General features: G+C 33.1%; 1 protein-coding gene across 1 annotated transcript in view; it reads left to right on the top strand.

Annotated features, from left to right (window-relative positions):
* LOC128671710 (potassium channel subfamily K member 1-like) overlaps positions 1–22,850 on the top strand; it is a 55,706-nt gene that overhangs the window by 858 nt on the left and 31,998 nt on the right. The gene's annotated exons all lie outside the window — the stretch shown is intronic.

The raw sequence follows: 22,850 nt of genomic DNA, 5'->3' as shown, positions 1-22,850 counted from the left end.
TACACGTGTTAAGTTAATATCGATGTCTCGTTATGTTCGATCTTTACTGTCGCCATTTCTTCTCAGCGGTAGTCGTTCCGAAATGTCAGTAGTTTGTAGCTTTTTGAGAGACTACTATGTAATATAAAATTTGATTGACGTGAAAAAGTGCCTGTGTAGTTTTAATTTCTGAATAAATGTTTTGATTTAATTGTTTTGATCCGAGTTAAACATAAAGATAGTGTATTCATATTCATACGACAATTTTTTTATTAATATATTATTTTATTGATCACACAACAATCAATCTCGTATGGTAAATATAGATTATACAAGTTTTATATAAGGTGTTTTAAAATACTTATGTTATGGGCCAGGTGATTAATTATGACATTATTAATAATGCCCGGGCACTTTGAATAAGGTCAAGCCATTTTATTAGGTGTTACACCTTGTGCACATCGGCCATGTAACTAGTCCTTACGTATTATGAAACTGTCAACTGCCGGGTCTTTCTGTCTATCTGTTCGCGGTAAAATAAACGACTTCACGGATTTTAATACGGTTTTCACCAATAGGTTCCTTAAGATGATTTAGGTGTATTGTTTATTTAGTTTTTACCCGAGCAAAGCAGGGGCGAGCCGCTAATATAAAATAAAGAACAATAAATTTTCGCAGTACTATAACGTTGTCATACTCTACGAGGCGTAGCGAATGTGCTACGCGGCTACGAAACCGTAGCCCTTTGCTACGCGAGTGCTACGACATATTTATTACTCTTAATAATTCTTCACGAAAGTTTTTCTTTTGGGATTAGATTGTATCTTATTTCTGTTAATTCACTTCTCCTCTCTTCCCCTCATGGGAGCGTGTTCGCAGGTTGCAGTCACGGCTATGATGCCTAAAATCCAGGGATCCACTTAAAAATGAACATTGATATTTTGAAGTAAATTCATTTATCTACCTGTGGCTGTTCTAAAGGCTCACAGTTAAATTCAAAGACAACATAAATTACTATCCGGTATAAACTACTCAGTAGATTCTGCCAGCAGCTTGACCCGCGTGAATTTCCCTTAAGAAACGAAATTAAATTTCAGTTTCTTTATAGCATTTTTTTAGAGCATGATGGTAAGCAAACACCGCAGCCCAAGGACCCCAGCCACCTGAAACGGGTTACGGGGTGCATTGCCGACTTATTGAGAACATTTTCACATCGCGAACATTGAACATCGCGTAATCTCGCAGGATTAATAAAATTTATTTGATTTATTAAATTCACATTGTCTCCCGTCGGTGGAATTCGAAACTTAGACCTTTGTCCCTTAGAAGCTACAGTGGAATTACTTAAAATATAATGATATCTCAAAACGCGGTGTCTCATTACTTAGTCGAGCGCCGTCTTATCGTAATATTAAGTTACAGGACTAATGTACCCGCCAAAATGATCTTAATATATGTAGCTAGGGATCAGAGTAAAATGAACTTTAAAATTTGAAGGTTCATCTGTGATTACACAATTTCATCTGTGATTACACAATTGGTTGACTGCCTGACAGCAATCCTCTTTGGGAACGTTATTGGTGCCTATCAGCAGCATTGCTGTTATGTGACCTTTAGTCACCTCGGTATGATATTAGTATATATTCCAAGACCAAAAGCAATTTATTACAACATAACGGGTTTACAATTTAGTTATAATACAAATGCAAATAAAAAGTATATTGTAGTTTATAAATAAAAAAATAAATAAAATAAAAACGTCAGATGGCAGTGGTTATAATATTTTGATGCCTAACTATATCCAGTCCAGCAGTTATGTCCAGTCCAGCAGTGGGCTTCTTTTAGAGCTGAAATTATGATGATAACTACTCCCTACTAATATTATAAATGCGGAAGTTTGTGAGGGTGTAACACTCTTTCACGCAAAATCTACTGGACGGATTGTTATGAAATTTGATACACGTTTTGTATATAACCGGGAATAACACACAGGGTACTTCCCACGTGTGTGAAGCCCCGTTTAGTGTTTCCATATCAGTCAAAAATGTATTATCATATTTTTCTTATATTTTCTATTCAAATAAAATCATAACCCTAATGCTTACAAGCACGATGTTTAAAGGAATCAAGGCCATGTAAGCGAATGATTGATTACATAAAAACGTTAGGTCGTGACGTCACAAGCCATGATTCCATTAGTAAGGCGTATTAGCGGGCAATTTGTTTGACAGAATCCATATTTATTATACTAGTAGCCCGTCTCAGCTTAGCTCGGGTAAAAACATAATAAATTATATACTTAAACTCAGGAATCTAACTATTTATTAAACTAATAATACATATTGAACTCACACTAAGTATTTATTATAAATATACGCATCAAAATGCGGAGTTGTTGCGTTGTTTTAAAGATCTAAGCATACATAACTGATTGTACACTAAACAGTTAATTCATTCATTCATTCGTTCATTCATAGGTCGTATCGCATAGAGAACAGAGTAGAATGGAATATACTTCATCGACAATGTATAGTCCCTAAGTGTATTTATGACTAGATGTTACCCGGGGTTTCGCTCCCGTGGGAATTTTGAGATATAATATAGCCTATAGCAATCTTGGATAATGTACCTTTCTAATAGTGAAAGATTTTTGAAATCGGTTGGGTAGTTTCGGAGATTACCCATCTCAAACATACAAACTCACAAACGCTTACCTCTATATAATAATAGTATAGATTAACTGTTGTATGTGTAACTGGTGTCTAAATTTTGTATAGATACGTGTAAGTTTATAAATAAATCATTCGTTCATTCATTCAATTCAGTCCAATGGGTATTCGTATTTTGTTTCAATATTACAGTAATTACATTAACAGTATATTGGTTGTCAGACTTCATTACTATTGGGAATAAAGCCAATGCAATTTCAATAATTGATGCCATCTATTTTAATGACAGTTAATTTTACCAATATATTTACATTATGGACTGCGAAGTGATTCATCAAAGTAATTAAAATGAATTGGAGCGAAACAATATTTTATTTTGTAATTTCTATTAAAGCAAATCATAATAGTTAATTAGTTAGAGGCGTAATTATCTTGGAGACTTTGGAATTACTACCTGTGATATATATAGTTACATTTTACAAATCAACGATTACTATTGTACTAATATTATAAACGCGAACGTTTGTGACGTCGTATGTGTGTGTGTGTGTGTGTGTGTGTGTGTGTGTGTGTTTGTGTGAAAGAATAAGCCTACCTTATAATACCCTATATGTTAACATAGGGTAATTTTTATCCCGAAATTCCGACGGGAGCGTAGCCCCGGGGCGCAGTTTTTGTTCATTAAAATTACAATGTAAAAGTTTACAGTCATACGAATTGGCTAGACAACCTTGTACCATACTGAAATCATCACTGCATTACAACATATTATAAAACACAGTCGTCTGTTTCAAAGCTTTATTCTTTACGTCAAGCAACTGATTTATTATCAATTTTCACTGTTATTTAGTTATTTAGACACTTTATTCCCGAAGGTAACATACAAACATTCCCGTCAGAGCGAAGTCCCGGGACGCAGCTAGTGTTCCTATATAATGACGTATCTTTTCGTAGAGGTTCTACGAATTGTAGATTGTAACATGTATTTACGTGTTGTAGCCTACAACAATTTAATTACAATGTCGGTAAGAACAACTGCTTTTTCTGACAATGTTTCCAAAATAATTGTCAGTTTATGTCAGATTAGCGATCGCCCGCTACTTCGCCCGCGTACTCATCGCTATAAAAGTTAGCTAATATTATACTTCTGAAGGTTTATACTATCTAATGTGTTGTTGTGTAAAAAATTTTTAATACTGTTTTATTCGTTTTGTCATTACCCTATTTAAAATCCCCACTAGCAGGAGCCCTAGCTTTTTAAAGGATAAGGAGAACAGGTCATGACCGTGACCCACCACGCGGGCCCCTTGCGGGTTAGTGGGTTTCAACGACTGCAAATACAACTGGGACTAACGGTTTACGTGTTTCCATGCTCGTCGTTAATTTATTTTTGTATACAGAGATAGGTATACAAACATAAAGGAGCTTCTCTCTTAACTCCGCATGTTCCCGAACATTCGGAGCTGTTACGCCGCGAAGCCTGGGTTAACATAAAAAAACAACTTAAAATGTTGAAGTTTCGGCTGTGATTTTAAAACCTGTTGCTTGACGTCAATTCTCTTTGGGAATGCTTGGGTTATCAGATAACTTGGCTATGCTCGTAAAACTTCCACGGGAGGATATGGAGGGGTCTTATTCTAGGGCGGAACCACACGCCACAAATTTGCATACTCATGGTCGATAAAACATGACGTGTAAACACTCTTTAGACGAGCTTTTCGTCAATTTGTATGTTATATATATGCAAATATTTTTTTCTTCCTTTTCCCCGAAGCACAGTTATATAAAATGGAATATAAAAATAATTTTATACACGAATGGAACGTAAATAAATCACGGATTTGTTTGAATTGGGAAATAAGTTTGAATAAAGTAATTCGAACGTCAAACAAACTTTCTATCAAATTAACCATAACTTTTTGCCGCTCCATTTATTTAGTAGACACTTCTTCCAAAGTTAAATCTTATCAATTTAGACTATAGTGACTAATCAGAGCTTATTGATATTAGTTAGTTGGTGTGTGCGTTTTAAATATTTTTCATACACGGGAAATGTGTGCATAAATTTAATAATAATTAAAAGATAATGACAATATGTACATACCTATTAAGTTTTCAATTTTTAGTAGCCGAAAAATATAGATATAAAAATTTAGAATGTTCAGTTCGACACAAGCTCTAGTAGCCAGCTATGAGATTGCCACTTAATTGATAATAAAAGATTTCTTTTTTTAAACTGAAGAACTCCGTGTTGGGCCCCAGAAGAAACTGACTCTCGTCGCGCAAATCATTAAATATGATCTTCAGGGCGGTGCGATGAGGTAGAGGAGCGGTATACCGTCATAGTATGCTGAGATGAAACTTGAGACGTGTGTTCCCACCCTAAAATAGGTCCTCTCCATATGGAGAGGACGTCATCAATGTGAGGATATCCTCACATTGATGACGTACGAGGTGACTAAAGTACACGTAACCTAGGCAGCTGATAGACAGCATTCCCAAGGAAGGTGTCAAGTACAGATCAGAGAGACAACATCAGCATTCCCAAGGAGGGTTAATGTAAAGTAGGCAGATCACAGCTGTACCTTAAAAATTTAAAAGTTGTTTTTTACGCCTTCGCGCCATCACGGCCTCGAACATAACCAGGGAACATGTGAGGACGATATTGAGACTCGCAACAAATGCGAAAATTAGGTATATCTAAATATTACAAGGACTTCGAAATCGAGTTTATTCGATTCAAATTGAGTCAGTAATTTTATTTCTATAGCTTTCATATTACAGACATAGTACGAGCCTAGAATAAATAAGTAATTTGTTTATGTTTAGAATTATTAAAAGTATTTTGGTACAATAAAGAAAGCGCATCATAACCACTAGACTTCTGCGTTTAAATGAAAATGCTATCGTGAAAACAGAAGCGGTATTTATTTACGCTTTATGTGATTAATTAATTAATTAATTACTATGGAGCAAAGGTCATGCAATATGTATGTGTTTAGATTTTATCCGTGCCTTTCAACCTTTCAACCTTCCAAAAACGTTTGGCATCAAAAACAACGTTAACTAAGTTCAACCATATACTACTTAGTTAAATTATTTAAAGAGTTGCTTGGTTTAAAGAAATTTCTACATAGATAAAACAATTTGCTTGTATAAAACTTGTTGGTATAGTGTAAAAACTTTACACAACTAATCATGTAAATTCTAACCATAGATAAAAGAAATATATGTTCTAAAAATAAAAATAATATTTAGAAGCTTACCTGTAGGTACATGAATACACAAAGGCCTCTTTTAATTTTAAAAGGATTTCTTGTTCTTTTGAACATCAATAATCAAAAGATTTATACAGTTTCCAACGGGAATTACTCTTTCCATGGTATTAAATTAGAACTTTAAAATTTTCAAAGTAAATGTCTTGTCAAGATACACCCACTCGCACTTCGCAGCCTGTTTGCGCTATTTATCTTTTCTTGGCTATTTAAAACAAAATAGCTTTGACTTTTAAAATATTCAAATACAAAGGTTTTAAACCTTTGTATTTGAATATTTTAGCGGATGTCAGAATAAATTTTTGTGAAATTTGAATCGGATTATCGAAAAACGGCTTAGTATAAATAAAACGTAGGTACTTTCCGTCTGAACATTTTTACATTCGTTACATTACTCAATGGTTATCTGATAAGGCGATTATGAATGTATGCAGGTTTCTTAATTCTATAAAGAAAAAACATTATATATATATATATATCCCGAAAATATATAACTCCTTTTTGTGGCTGTTGTGTAAAAATATGCGTCCAATTTTGGTAAAACATATTTTCAGCTTTGCATAGTCATTCCATTGAACAATAATTAGATTAAAAACAAATTATAACACAGTTGGCATGTGATTTAATTAGGATTGCCAAGTTATGAAGTTTGCAGACCTGTTTATTAAGTAATAGTTTTATAATTAACTTGTCTGAGTTTCGTTTTTACATCATTAAAAGTATCTTGTTTAAATCTAACTTGCTTTTAAAACTTTTTAATTAAAGATGTTTAAGTTCTCAAAGCTGAAAATGAGTATTGTAATAATTATAAATTAGCGTTTTCCAGTGGCTTTGCTCACGAAGGGAACTATATTTGATGGGAAGTTGTCAATTTTTGTGGAAATATAAACATGACTTTACTCTTTCGGTACTATTATTAAATTATGTGGTTCCAGTTTGCTCAGCACCTTCGAAGCGAGTGAACAGCCCTTCATTGCACTACATATTTGATATCGAATGCTCTGGCTCCAATCGATAGGTCACGGGCGAATGCTCGGAATACTCGAAACTTTTCTCGATAAATCGATAGATGTCATTACCGTTTAGTTGTAAGGATTAATGTTTAGAAGTACTTAAAGCTTTACAATGTTCTGCAAAGAAATATAGATAAGGTTTTGCTTTTATTTAATTTGCATTAAAAGTTTATTATATTGATTCATACAAATTAAGCGCTAAATAAAGCTAGTTTGATGTATGTAAAGTGCCTTCTGAGAGTTTCGATTCCCACTAACAATTCGACTGTAAATAGCAAACTCGCACAAAGCCCTCGGAAGAGATGTTTTTATAAAGACTGACTAATAATGTATACTGAAATAAAATCGGAACTAAGTAATATTAAAATATCATAAATAAAATAAAGCTGTTTCAGAGAACTTTCATAAATATTTATGTAATGAAAAACGTCTCAATGAAAATTGTATTTATCGGTCTATAAGAAATTCTTAGAAATGAATAGAATTTCTTAGTAAAAAGATGTATATACCGGTCTACTAATTTTATTTTGATAGAATTAGATTCAAAGCTTATTTATCTACGTTGAATCGAGGTAAAAATAAAAACATTTTCATTGAAGTTGGATTAATTACAGTAACAATACATGTCGCTACACAATAGGTTAATTAGATTTGAAAAGTAAAAAAAAAACATATATTATACATTATATCACTGATGGCTTTTACTGTTGTCATAACACTATTCGATTAGTAATTACTTAAACCATCCTAAATTAGAAACAGCATCTATTAAGTACCAAAGTATTTTGTACTTAGATAGTAGGAATTTATGAAAATCAAATTTAATTTTAAAAAACTAACTATATGTATTTATGACCATAATGTTCCTGGCCACACAAAATATTTATACAATTTTAAAACAAACATTTGAATTTGTGTCATAACAAAATACTGGCCACTCATTTAAAAAATGTGAAATTAAAAAATGTCAAATCATTTACACCATTCCGATTCACGCGATAAAGTACTATAGACATCGTACCTAAGTGTAGGTTCTGCTGACGTCAGGCGCGCGCATCGATCGTCGCCTTATGTCTATGGCTGTGTTTCAATAGGAGTAAAGTCACTGTAAAATAATATGGTTCAATATCTATAGAATATCTTCAAAGTTCAAATATATCTCTACGGTACACGTTGATTCGTTTTGTTAATTCAGGAACGAGTTTTATTAAAATTTAGAACTTAAGTAAAAATAAATATGCTTAGGAACATTGTAGGACAACAAATCAAACAAACTAATGGTATCTGACATGACGTACCTTCACATTCATATGTTGGATTCCTGGCATGGAAAGTATTTACAAACCAGAAAATATAACATAAAAAAACATCGACATGTTTGTCGAGGCAGTGTAGCATTTTTATTAAAACAGAAAATGAATCTGTCATATGCAAGCTTATTGCATTGCTCGGTAGTTTTATTAAAATAGTCATGACATGTGAATATGTTGTTATTTTGTAGTTCTACAGAGATATAATGAAAAAAAGCTAAGTATTTGATATGTCTCATGTGAGCGATTTACCCAGTTTCTTCCTCAGCTATTAAGCGTAGGTGCCTAAAACCGCTTTCCTACTTTCGGTTTTTCTTCATTTTTTTTGTTGCAGATCTTTGACGACATCAAGTCGTCATTTTGGGTTTGCCTGCCCTTTTGCCAGAGGGAACGAATTTCACTGGCAAATTCTTGTGAGACAAGTTATTAAAATAACTGGCATAGTGCATAGTATCGTTTCTCAACGTAAAACATATGTGATATATAAGGAATCTTAATCATAACGAACCTATCGTTATGATTAAGATTCCTTATATCATGTTTTTGTAAAATTCTTAGAAAGTTTTTCTCACCAGTTTTCTTTGACCAGCAATAAATTCCGATCACAAACGAATTCAGCCGAATTTGCGATCACAATTTGCGAACCGCAACTCTGCTGAGTCCAGCAACTTCTTTTTATATTAATCTTGGTATTGGCACAGGCCCAGGTAAAAGAATAATTTTATTTCAAAAGCTATGTAGGTATATTACAGGATACGGCGTATAGCGTTGAGAGTGTGGCATCTAAATGTGTTATAAAATTCCAAAATAATATAAAGATTTCAATTTATGTAATCACCTCAGGATGTTTCAAATTGATAAATGATATGAAATGATTTCTTTACGTTTTAATGAGTAGAATAACTTTAATTTTTTTGTTTATAAGACCTACATTTATTAATTGACGTCTTTGGAGAAAAGGCCGCGGTGAAGTCTGTTGCGCTGCTTCTTCTTCACCTGCGCTTTGGAAGTCGGCAGTAGACTTAGTTTAAGTAATTTTTTGACGTCAGTGATGTATCTATCATCCTATATTGAATAAAGAATTTTGAATTTGAATTTGATTGAAATTAATTTTATTTAAACCATTGTGTTTCATATTTATTGCTCAAACTTTATTAAGTTATTGTTGTTCAAATCTGCATGCCATCAATCCTCTTCTGCTTGTCAAAGTATCCTATCCCTTAGTCGCCTCATACGACATCCGCAAGAGGAAACGGAGTGATTCTATTCTAAAGTGGCAACCGCGAGCACGTATGATGATAGTTTTTACATTATTTATTAGAAGAGGTTCGCCCTGGCTTCGCTCGGGTAAACCGTAAAACCGTAATCAAAAGTAGCCTTTCTTCTGCCTCAGTGCCAAATTCCAAATACGTCCAATAGTTTTTGAGTTTATTGATTGCAAACAAAAAAAGTAGAACACATATCTTTGCTCTTTGTAATATTTTTTATATAAATTAATAAGGTTATGGAAGTACGAACTCTTTTTACCTACAGAAATAGACGAAATATACATTGCAGATACCTAAATGATACATATTGAATACCTATTGGTGCCGAAGATATCTCGGTAACAATAATTGACAGATGCGAATAGAGCCCAGGAAACTTCAGTCAGAGCGTCCCTAGAGATGATTAGGGGTACAGTCGACAGAAAATATATCCACATTAGGGGTACAGTCGACAGAAAATATATCCACATCATTATAATGTATTTATTACCAAATACGAAAGACATTTATAAATGTGGTCTTAATTTAAAATAAAAAGGTCAAATAAAATATATTTTAGTAATATTTTTGTGAAGCCACCAAGATCATGCTGCGGTATAATTTTTGCGATCTCTTAATTCTGCGAATCTATCTATAAAAATATATGTCGGTATGTAATTATAATATAATTATTATCATAGATCATTATTATAGGACTATGACAGTAAATGTCTATTAATATCGTAATACAGTACGCGCCGCAAATTCGCAATACCTGTAAAAGTTAAAGCACTATTTGTAATCACTTTAAGATCATACAACACTGGGTTGGAGATTAAATAAAATGAAATATGAAATTTACTATATCCCATAAAAGAATCTGGCTGTAGATACTATATCCCATAAAAGAATCTGTGCTGCCACTTACAGTACAGTGATAACTAATCCTAACATGACAATATCTACAAACAGCGTAAAATAAAAACGCGAGTTTGTTTATCTGAATAATCTCTGGTCTGATTTAAAAAGTTACTTCATCAGCCGTAAAATATCGTAACCCAGGGTCAGTACTTATTATGGTTTGACATTCTATCAAGACAGATGTTTTAATGTTAAATGTAAACCGCTAACCCAGTTACATAAATAAAACAATTTGTTTTCGATTAAATAACGAGATAAATCTAAGTATACAGAGTTGATCATCAATATTCCCCTTTCGGCACGTAATTTTATATTTCTGCGCGTGATTTGCATCTGTATTGTCGGTTTTTTCCATTTGAATATTATTATGAGGAAGAATATTTAGTATAAAAATGCAAATAAAATGAATTGAAATAAATAGATTTTTGGGGGAAATTTTATCCACATTTTTCTAGAACTTGTAGCTAAGAGAGTGAACATAATTGAAACCCACAAGGTTTTTTTTAATGAAAACATGCACAAATATTTGCCCGCGCTGGGCATCAAACCTCGGCCAAGTTTAGACCGGTGGGACATTATCAATGGGATCACGAGTAAAAAATCTGGCGGACGGGCGTGGTGACCTCACAGCTACGGAGGCCTAGTGCCAAATATCAATACATACTCAAATAGTAGATAGAGGTTTGAAAATAACATATTTATTTTATTTACAAAACGAATTTAAATTATGGCAAGATATATATAAAGAAAATTATACAACGGATATGTTTTTTGTTGCAAATGATAATTTAAGTCTGCGTGGAGAGGAACTAGACCTTTTCTATCTCATTTTTCTCACCACATTTGAATATAGCCTCCGATCTCAGCTTTGGTTCTTCAATAAAATCCTAACCAGAGGAAAAAGCTCTCGAATACATTTAAATCTCGCTCGTGTAAGAAATCCACGGAAATAGAAATAATATAAGAAAATTAGAATAGCAATAGACGACGGTTAGATGCCCACCGTGTGAAGTGGAGACGAAAAAGTAGGAAAGCGGACCCTGTACTCCGACGGTCAACGGCTGAAGAAGAATCCGGAAGAAGTTCAGATTAGAGAGAGAGAGTTTCTACTTTCAATCTCATCAATAACAATAGACAAACAGCAAATGACTGTGAGAATAGGTCAATTAATCACCAAGTCGAAAAAAACATTGGGAGAACAATGTTTTTTTTTTTTTCCGAAATTATTATACTTCTAAGCATCGATATAACAATTTGGGTGGTGGTTAAAGAACTGAATGTATGATTTTTTAAATTAAAATGTGTTGACTTTATGAAAAATAAAAGGTTCTCCTTCTGTTTGATTCATTATTCTGAATTCTGTTCAGAAAGCTTAATCTTGTTTCAGCGACCATTGATTCGCCAATGTCGAATCAATGGACTGAATGGCGCCAATTTGTTACCCTCGCTTTTTTATGGCTGAGATTATCACCATACCTATTTACTAAATGATACTAGCGGCCTGTCCCGGCTTCGCTCGTGTAAAAACTTAATATATTATACACGTAAACCTCTCAAGACTAAATTGCGTGTAGTTTTTGAGTTTATCGCGAACAGACAGACAGGCACGGCAGAGGACTTTGTTTTATAATATATAATACAATTATATAGGATTCTAATCTAATTTTTTGATGTGATTATGGGTAACGTCGATACATGAGATATAAATAAATAGATAAATAAACATATTAGGACTAAACCACACAGATTGAGCTAGCCCCAAAGTAAGTTCGAGACTTGTGTTATGGGATACTAACTCAACGATATTATATTTTATAACAAATACATATATAGATAAACATCCAAGACCCGGGCCAATCAGAAAAAGATCATTTTCCATCATGACCCGACCGGGGATCGAGCCCGGGACCTTTTGGTTCAGAGGCAAGCACTTTACCACTGCGCCACCGAGGTCGTCAACATATGAAACTAGTTACATGATCTTTTAACCAAAGAAGGACATCGTGAGAAAACCTACACCAGCTATAATACCAGTGTGCAGATTTCCTCACGATATTTTCCTTCACCATGAATGAGTGGTGGTCTATGAAAACTATTCATGAGTCAGGTTTGACGACCTCGGTGGCGCTGTGGTAAAGCTCTTGCCACTGAATCGAGAGGTCCTGGGTTCGATCCCCGGTCAGGTCATCATGGAAAATGACCTTTTTCTGATTGATGCTAGTCTTGGATGTTTATCTATGTATTTGTTATAAAATATAGTATCGTTGAGTTAGTATCCCATAACACAAGTCTCGAACTTACTTTGGGGCTAGCTCAATCTGTGTGATTTGTCCTAATAATAAAAAAAAATATATAATATAAACTCATGTATCACGAGTAGGTTTCTAAACTTAGACCTTTATATCGTAATAGGCGGGAATCTTTACAATTGGCTATTTGAACATGTAAAAAACAACATTTACAAATGTACTCGTATATGTACAATAAATGCTCAAACACGAAAGTAAAATGACACTTAAACTTGTCTATTTTTTTAAGCATGCCTTTTGACCTCAAAATTGTAACGTCACATGTTTTGAATGTCATACATGCATTGTTCCATGTACAATTTTATTTTTGACGTTAGAAAAAAGTATCTGTTTTGACTAAATGGAAGCCCGTTTGGACCATCAGTTTATTTCTAAAAATAAATTAATGACAGCGCAATAAAGCAAAAACAATAAATATTTTGGAATATTTATTTACGATGAAGGAGGGTTGTGTCACGATTGTGACCATAACAATACCTTTTTTATTTATAAATAACTGCGTAAATTTACCTTTCATGTTTTTCCACAACTGAAGATAAAATAAAAGAAATCAAAATATTATTCGAATAAAATACGCTACGTTACGTTACAGAAAATATTTTCTCAATTTAATTTAACACCCACATGCACCCACATCGGGTTTGTTATGTTTCAATAAAACAATAACATTTTTCTATTAATGAGGCAGACATTTGCATTTCGTTAAATTTTTGTGTGTTGGAAGTTGTTAAATTTTATTGGAAAAAGTTTTTATTTACGGCTTTATTTTGATATAACGTGTCTAATGTTATTAATACCTACATTAATCTACATAGTAATACCTTCATAAATATTCACGATATTTATGAACCGGCGTTCCAGAAAATACGAATGTAAAATAATCACTAAGTTTATTTTCGGTCCGTTTTAGTGAGTCAATATCGGCCCGAGGCCTGAATTGTTGATGAACGTTACCAAATTTCACTGAAACATTTACATTTCAAATATAGATCCATTTAAATTAGGAATATGGAACTATTTAAATTTGGAATATGGAATCGTTAACAGTTTGAATAGCCGCCTATGCTAGTAGCCAATGACAATCGCCAATGAAAATAAATGTGACTAAATTGATTCAACAATTTACGAATAATTTTCAATTTCTTTCTGATTTCGAGGACTGTGATCAATTTTAATGTCAGTTGTAGGTATTTTATTGTACTTTTGCTGTTCCAATTTCGGTTTATCTAAATTCGAAATCTAAAGTTAAGCATCTATTGAAAATAATTTGGTAAGTGATTACCTCCGCTCTTCCTGATCGGTTCAGCGCAGACTTCATGCGACTGAGAAAACAAGGAAGTTATGGTGATGGCAATTTTAGTACCATCGATTATTATATATATTATACCATTTTCCACCACCATTTTTTTACAGGTTCTCTCTCTCTAACTCTGAAGAAACACACACAACAACTTTCTTGGCACTATTATTGAAGTGGTTTCCCATTGCCTTCTCCATTTCACATACAAGTAAATAATCAACCAGTGTGCAGGTTTCCTCACGATGTTTTCCTTCACCGGAAGCAAGTGGTGGTCTATGAAAACTATTATACATGAGTCAGATTGGTATACAAACTCATGTGGCACGATTAGGATTCGAAACTGGGAACTTTCGATCCACAGTCTTAACCATTACACCATCACCGCTTCTAATAAATTAGTGTAAATCGCTCATCTATTATCCATTTATTGATGGATAGAGATATGGATCACAAGGATAATATACTTCATTTTAGATCATTTTGAATCTACTTATAAGGCAAGTGTCGGTCGCTTGGTAATAATAAAATACAAAGGATTTTATTTCTGCGTAACCTTTGCCTATCTCCGAAAATATAACGGCCAGCCATTGGTGGCAGAGACACCAGTTATTGTCACCCTGTAAATTATAGCTACTTTAGCGGATATTATATGCAACCATAAATAAATAAACATATATGGACAAATCACACAGATTGAGCTAGCCCCAAAGTAAGTTCGACTTGTGTTATGGGATACTAACTCAACGATATTATATTTTATTACAAATATATATATAGATAAACATCCAAGATTCGAGCCAATCAGAAAAAGATCATTTTCCATCATGACCCGACCGGGGATCGAACCCGGGACCTCACGGTTCAGAGGCAAGCACTTTACCACTGCGCCACCGAGGTCGTCATAACTCAGTACTTATCCCCTAAACTACGTAGGTAATATTGAGAAAATACTGTTTTTAATTGATATATAAAAAAACAGTTTGATCCAATCAAAAAAAATCAATAAATAAATCCGAATCAAAAATTGTTGATGTTTTTTATTTTATAAAAATGAAACCTTACATAATACTGAAAGCGACAATGTTTTCCTTACAAAACTAGCAACACAAGTTTTCTGAGACAAATAAAATATTTGAAACATGAATCCTATGTAAGATGTTTTTTTATTGTTCGCGAAAATCACACTATATCTTTTACATTATCAATCGGTAACTTCTGTTCGGCGAGGAAAGTCAGAGAATCAAATATTTACTATTTCGAAATGGCGCGTTTGTTCACAAAGTAAATATGGAGTTTGTCGGTTTGTTTGGAAGCAAGTAATATGAGTCTGTTTGTGTACAGAAACCTTTGACTCACATGGGGATTTGATATATTCTTTCTCATAGTCGTATTCCTCTTGACTGAGGGTCGTGGTCATTACATGGAATGAAACACACGTAACAACTTTCTTGGCATTATTAATGAAGTGGTTTGCCATTGCCTTCTCCATTTCACACACAAGTTAATAATCAACCAGTCCTCACGATGTTTTCCTTCACTGGAAGCAATCTATGAAAAACTACTATACATGAGTCAGATTGGTATACAAACTCATGTGGCACGAGTAGGAAACCTCATCCAATTCCATCCAGTAGTTATCGCGTGATGCGCGAACAAACATAGGTACAGAAGAAGTTAAAACTAGAGAATTTTCTGATAGTTTATGGCTAGCAACGTGTCAATGAACTTTTTATCAATTTCTGGAAAATATTTCTTGCACCAGCCCTCCTTGACTATAACTTTAACATGACACCGTTTACACAAAATAGCGTACTTTTCGGTTTCCTGCTGAAGTTAAACTTAACGTCAACGTTGACTGGTGCAACGCACCCTAAATTTAAAATCGTATTTAAAGACGATATAAAATTAACTTGACATAAATCTATATAGCTCTCTGAACAAAATCCAAATTCACCTAATTTTGTATGCTCTAAGAATAAACGACCTTTAGCAGATAGACCCGGAGTCTGTATATAGAAGGGACATCTGGGTTGCAGCTTCAATAGGAATGACATTTGTCTCTAGATTATACTTAGGTTAGCATGGATCTAGCTTCAGTAGGACAAGTTATTTATGGAGACTGGGCTGAAAATTTGGACTGAAGAAAAAATAATGAGCTGACTTGATCTTGATGTCGACATTGATGATATGTCTGACAACTAAGAATATCATGAAGACCAGAAATGGAATGGAAGAGAAGAAGTAGGAAGCCCACGCTCCCATTACTGATGAGGAAGGAACAGAGAAAACAAAGTAGATACTTAAATCAAACAATTAAAAAAGAAATTAAATTGTTAAAATATAGAATGTTTCAATCGCAGGAATATCTAAATATATTTGTTCATTATCGTGTCCTAACTGTGAATGATTATCATTTTTGTGAATGAAATAAGTAATGTTTAATAGTATGTTTGTTACTTCTTCACGCTCAAACGGCTGGGCCAATTTTTATGAAATTTGGTGTAGAGGTAGGTAATACTTTGGATTAACACATAGGGTACTTTTTATTCCGAAAGTATGCATTTCCCGTAGAATTTGGTTAAAAACTCTGACAGTTAATGGCGCTTTATAAAGTAGATGGCGCTACATAAAAACGTAAGTATTTTATTTTAATAATTACGCAGGTAACAGCGCGGGGTGTAGCTAGTATAATATAATATAGATATGAGAAAACCAATATCCTAAAATAACTTTATCGAACGCCCAAAAGACCTAAATATTCAAATATAGCACGTATGTACGTAAAATAATTTTTATTTTTGCGAGTGAAAGTTTGAGTAATATTTTATTCATGATTCAATATGATAGATGGATTTTTATGCAATTAAGTAAGTTAATATAACCTGTAATAATATTTTTTCTTAATTTTATGTATAAAATAGTGATTTGTTGTTATGTTTAACACGAAATTCCAGCAGGGAAGCAACTTGCTAATTGAATAAAAACTTCATTGTCTTAACTCATTGGACTATTAAGAATAAAAACTTTAAAAACTGACAACTATGTTTTATACCTGTACCGCCTGTACTAATAAAAAGGCTTTCGTATTTTACGATTCATCCTACACATCGTCATTAAATCTATACATGGAGCCTTTAAGCCCACATGTAGGATAAATTTATGTTATGTACTATATGTTATCCAAGTAATCCCATGCTATAGGGCGTGCTATGTTATGCAAACAAAGCATAGTATATTACACTCAAGCGTAATCTATTTGTCAACACATTGAGCGCTTTTTTGATTGAATCAATTTATCTTCATATGCGACTACCCAAAAAATAATGTCTCCTTGTTTTTTTGTTTGCTTCAAAATTTGGCTCGGAAAACTTTTCGACTTAGATTTAGACTATCTATCTGGTCTGTGATTAAAACTTTATTTATTTTATATGTCTTACAAATTATTTTATGAATTGAATATTATATCTTAGTAAAATAATCCTATTACGTATAACAACGTAGGCAATTTTAGCAACACTTGTAGGCGTAACATCAATAGAGCCGTGTAAACTGTGCCAAACCGGATGAAACTGGCTAAAACCGGATAAACCCGCTTACACCGGCCGCATAAACGACGCCGACCGGATTACCGGTAGAATTGAGATACCAGGTTATTTACCGCGTGTGCTGAATATGATTTTAATTTTGATGGACTGTCAATACTGGTCAGATTATACGCTAAAGAGTGGTTTTCAGTGTTTTGACCGCTGTGTTGCACTGTCATTACGATCCGCCAATTTTCTTGAGGAAGAAATCCAAAATCTGTCATTCATAAAATCCACATTACCACCATAGATAAAATTAATATAAATTTCTTTTATCTATGATTACCACAGTACAGATTTATTATTTAAAAGTCAGTAAAACTAATTCTCCTCTTGGTTAAAATTTGAAAAATTGTAATAAATATCTGAAAATCCTGCTGAAATTATGTTTTAACGATTATTATATAATGTTTCCGTAATATAGTTGGTATAAAACTGTACAAATACATACAAACAAGACATTAGCATCAAAATGTATACAAATTATCACGTCTGTTTCCCATGGCAGTACTCAGAGACAACGGATTTCCACTTGATATAAATCACATTACTCTTCATGCCCCGCTGGTTACGGATCCTTCTTATATCACCCTTTTAAGAATATCCGCTATCTGATCGCTGTACTTTAAATATTACAAATTAAATATATATATGCACTAACTGTTGGAACAGTGAGACTGATTAAAAAAATCGTTAATTTTATAAATAAACATTGGTTATTGTAACGTAATAATATAGTTTTGTATTGCTACCAATAAGTCCAGTATGTATGTATTCTGATATAAAATCTCTCATTTCTTACTTTAAATTATTATAGTCGGGGTTTCCGTTATCCGTGTCTCCGTCGTCTGACTGTAGCAATAAATACTAACGTCCAGAATATCAGTCTGTCTGTACGTAAGGTCCCTAGGGTCGCGTTATTTATTTAAGAATCCTCGTGAATAGCTGATATGTTGTGTTGCCGAATCGCGTGCGTAATAAACTCCGGTAGACCATTGTTCAGACGGCTCTAACCTGAGAAACATTACCCATTAATGTATTCTTCTTTTTTGAACACGCACCTGTTACCGGGACATAGGGAACCCTATGTGTCTTCGAAACTTCATATTTTCTTATAATCTATAATACGTAAATCTTCTAATATTTAAGTTTCTTGTTAAACATTATCACGTGGCCGGTGACTAAGTGAGAATTGGCAATACAAAACGTAGTCTTGTGATAATGAACTTAATAATTATTATATAATCTATATCATTATTATGAAGAGGTAATCGTTTGTGAGTTTGTATATTTGAAGCGGGTAATCTCCGAAACTACCGAACCGATTTTAAAACATTTTTCACCATTAGAAAGGTACTATTATCCAAGATTACTACAGGTTGTATTATGGAATACTATGGTGGTTTCGGCTTCATGTTGTGTAATATATTTTTGTTTGTTTTTACAAACATTAGTATAAGTTAATAATGTTACTTACATCATATGGACTCTATCTGAAATAAATAATTTGAATTGAATTATATCTCAAAATTCCCACGGGAGCGATGCCCCGGGCAACATCTAGTCATTTCATATAAGGGTGAATCAACTTTTTAGTGCCAAGTTCGAAAATTTTTGTAGTTTTTAAAAAAAAATCTGTTTTGCTTATTTAAATGTCTTATAACATAGAAAATTTATTATATTTTATAATTCTGTATAGAGCAGTGCACTTTTACTTATTATTTGTTAATTTTTGGCTTGTAAACGTGCTGAAGTCCTAAAAAATCAGTCACCAGGACAACTAGTTCTATATTTTTTTTTACATGGTAAAATGTACTTTATGTTAAAGAAAATACTTTGAATGTGTAAAATGAAGTACATTTTATAAGATTTTGAGAATTCATTCTTTATTGCATGCACAACTTCACAATTATTTTAAGAAATATAACTGTTGGACAACCACCATTACTATATTTGGTGAATTATTTCATAAAAATAGTTTTATTCTCCAAATATTACAAAATCGACAATACTGGTGGTATATTTTATAATTAATTACAGATAAATAAAAAATAAACATACAATTTCTAAGTATTTGTTACAAAAAAACTTGAAACTTGTTTTCTTTTCATGGGGACATTTTAGTTGTCCATAGGACTTTTCCTTTGTACAACCAGTAAATCCACTGGATAACTGAAAGGGAATTAGGAAATACCACATCATGAGGCATAATAAAACACTTAAAATTCATCAAAACAAAATTATATTGTAATTTTCCAAAAGTTTTAATCAAAATTTAACAAAAATAATCAGTTTCTTAAACTTAAATGGTTTTGTCTGCTTAAGCTACACGGCTTTATAAGCTGTATAAGATACTACGTATAAAATCAGTCATGGCTATTATCAACCCTTTTACAATCTAATAATCAACATACCATATAATTATTATGTCAGTCTTAAAAATATTTTGAACACCATCATTTACATTAATTCTTATCTAAATATTATTTTTATGTAATCATTCATTAACACAAGACTTTCGACGAAAGTTAACATACCATCTGCATCTAGTAACCTTAAAACAAATATTTGAACCTAAACCTAATAATACTCATGAATTCGTAATTTAGCAATCAAATTATTTTTCAAAAACGTTAACATCAAAGGGAAATTTATAGTAATTTACATCTCTCTTACATTGTAACTCAGGCATGGGTAACTTACGTACAATATCTTCATAAGCTACGTACGATATGTCATTCTCATTGATCACAAAAAGTTTTCCTCCTTTAACGCATTTCAGAAATGTTACTCTAATTTCACCATCATCTTCTATATCGTCTTGAGCAATGCACGCATAGGTATGGTACGATTTCCTTTTGGTGTCATGAACTTTGACTAGTAAAAAATCGCCTTTTATAGGTAACTTGCTACTTTGCCCTGAGTTTGAAGGCCCTGGCTGTACAAAGTCACGATCTTCTTCAGAGTTCTCTGAAGAGTCGTAAATAGCTTTGTAAACGCTTTCATGGTGAAGGCCCTGGAAATCTTCTATTGAAATTCTTTCTTTGGCTTTAGAAGTTAAAGCTATTAGTGGCATATCATCATCACTGCAGTGGATTTCAGCAGAGTGAGAATTTTCTATCAAATCTGGCAACGGTAAGTACACTTTAGGATGTAAGCATTCACACAATCCTCTGGCACAGAAGCAACTTAAATATCTGTACTTTAACTGGCCGTATACTCTCGAAAAAATTTGGTGCACCTCTTTTGTTCCTTTAAGTGGGACTATATTCTTTGGAATGCTGTTCTGTATAAAATCGATATCTTCTTTAGTTATATAAAATAACTTGATTTTGCTGGAATCTTTTAAGACTGTATAAAACTCTAAGGCATTCGTTATATCGGTGCCAGTTGCCACCTTGGTGTCTGCTGCTCTTTTCAAGTATCCTCCAATCCCATCAGCAGGTCCTTTTCCATGACCAGCCTCAAAATATGACCATGTAAAGTATTGGAAACCATAAACAAACGTTTTGGTGCAAGCCAAGAAAAAATTAAGCTTTTGTCGGTATTGAGAGAATGGCCCATCCGAAAAAAAGTGAATAATGTCAATTTCTGGGTAATTTTGGCGAATCAATGTTAGTATCGGATGTAAATGGGCCCAGATTGCAGCTGGTTGATGAACGTTGCATGGTGAAACGGAGCAAAATGATAAGGCTTTGTATGTTTTTTCTTTGTCATGCACGTACACAACCACTGTATGAAGAGTGATTTGGTTTCGAGATCCACCAAAATGATGCGCTTGAATTTCCTCCGTGCATTTTGCGTTGTAATTTTCACTAAAATCAACTACAACAACAGCTTCATTTAATTTAATTGCATCAACACTTTGTCGGAAGCTTCTGTACTGGGTTTTCATATTGTATACATGTTTCTTCACAGTTTTCATGTCTTCTTCCAAACTCAAAATTAAGTTTTGTGCTGTATCCTCCTTGTGTTTCTTTATATTTTTTATGGCCTTAATCGTTTTTCCTTCTTTCAAATAAATTTCCTCATCTCTAATCCATTCAGACCATTGAATTTTGCTCTGGACTCTGTTTTCATTTATTCGAATTTTTTTACCTTTGCATTCTGAACATTTCCCATACATGCAATCCTCTCTATTACTATCACAAACTGTTTCTGCAATAACCGCACTAAGATCTATAGCGTCAATTATTCGCTTTTGTTTCAGAGCTCTAATTTTAGCTGCAATATTTGTATGGATTTTGCAAAGGCACATTTCCCTTCCACCTATAGTAGGCTTGACCACGTAATATGGACGATTTTTTGTGAAATAGAAATAGGAACATTTTAGTTTCGGATTCTCAAGTTTGAATGCTTTAAACAAATTTTTCATCGAGTCTAAAAGGAAACGTTTTTGTGCTTTTTCTTTACCTTTTGAAACAGTCTCTTTTTTACCAGCAGTATTCCTTGAAACATCGTCCCTGCAAAAAAAGCTTCTAATTATTTTTGGCAATTCTATATCATCCCACTGTTGAGTTGTTTTTGTTCTACTTCTACATTGCAGACCTATGATTCGATGTCTTTCTTTTTTATCTATATTTTTAAATATGTTTTTAATTATTAATTTTTGTTTACGGTTTTTTAATAAGCTGTAATGTTCTTTGATAGCATTACTAAGTGTCTTGTATTTATTACGTTCGATTTCGGTTTCTTTTTCTTTCTTTTCTCTTAACTTAATAATTTCTTTTTCTTTGCGATGTGCTCTTTTCTTATATTTTTCATACTTTTTCTTCCACATTTCAGTTTCATGTTGTAGACACAAATTTTCTTTATACATCTTCGTCCTGTCACGGCGAATTTTCTTTCTTCCTCTTTCCTTACTCACAGGTGTAGATACTCTTGAACTTGGACTCGCAGGTGGAGTACATTCACAATTATTGTAATCTTGGGGTACGTTAATTTCTTGAAGCACAATTGGAGAGCTAGGTGGTGTATCTGCAAGTATATTTTCAATTGCCTTTTTACGTTGTCTTTGATTTTGTTTCCTGAGTTTCCAAATAGTTCTACATATTTTTTTTTCTTCTGGCTGTAAATCTGAAACTAATCTTTTATTCTTATGATAACTTTCCCTTTTCTTTCTTTTTCGTTCTTCATATTTCTGCGGATCTGCTTTCAACTTCTCTCTATAGCGTCTTGATTTTTCTTTTGCAGACATCCCCATTCTGAAAAAGTATAATATAAAGAATGTTTTCAAACTTTGT

Source organism: Plodia interpunctella, chromosome 8 (genome assembly GCF_027563975.2).
Source record: "Plodia interpunctella isolate USDA-ARS_2022_Savannah chromosome 8, ilPloInte3.2, whole genome shotgun sequence".
In the NCBI taxonomy this organism is placed as follows: Eukaryota; Metazoa; Arthropoda; class Insecta; order Lepidoptera; family Pyralidae; genus Plodia; species Plodia interpunctella.
This window is presented reverse-complemented; position numbering and strand designations above follow the sequence as displayed.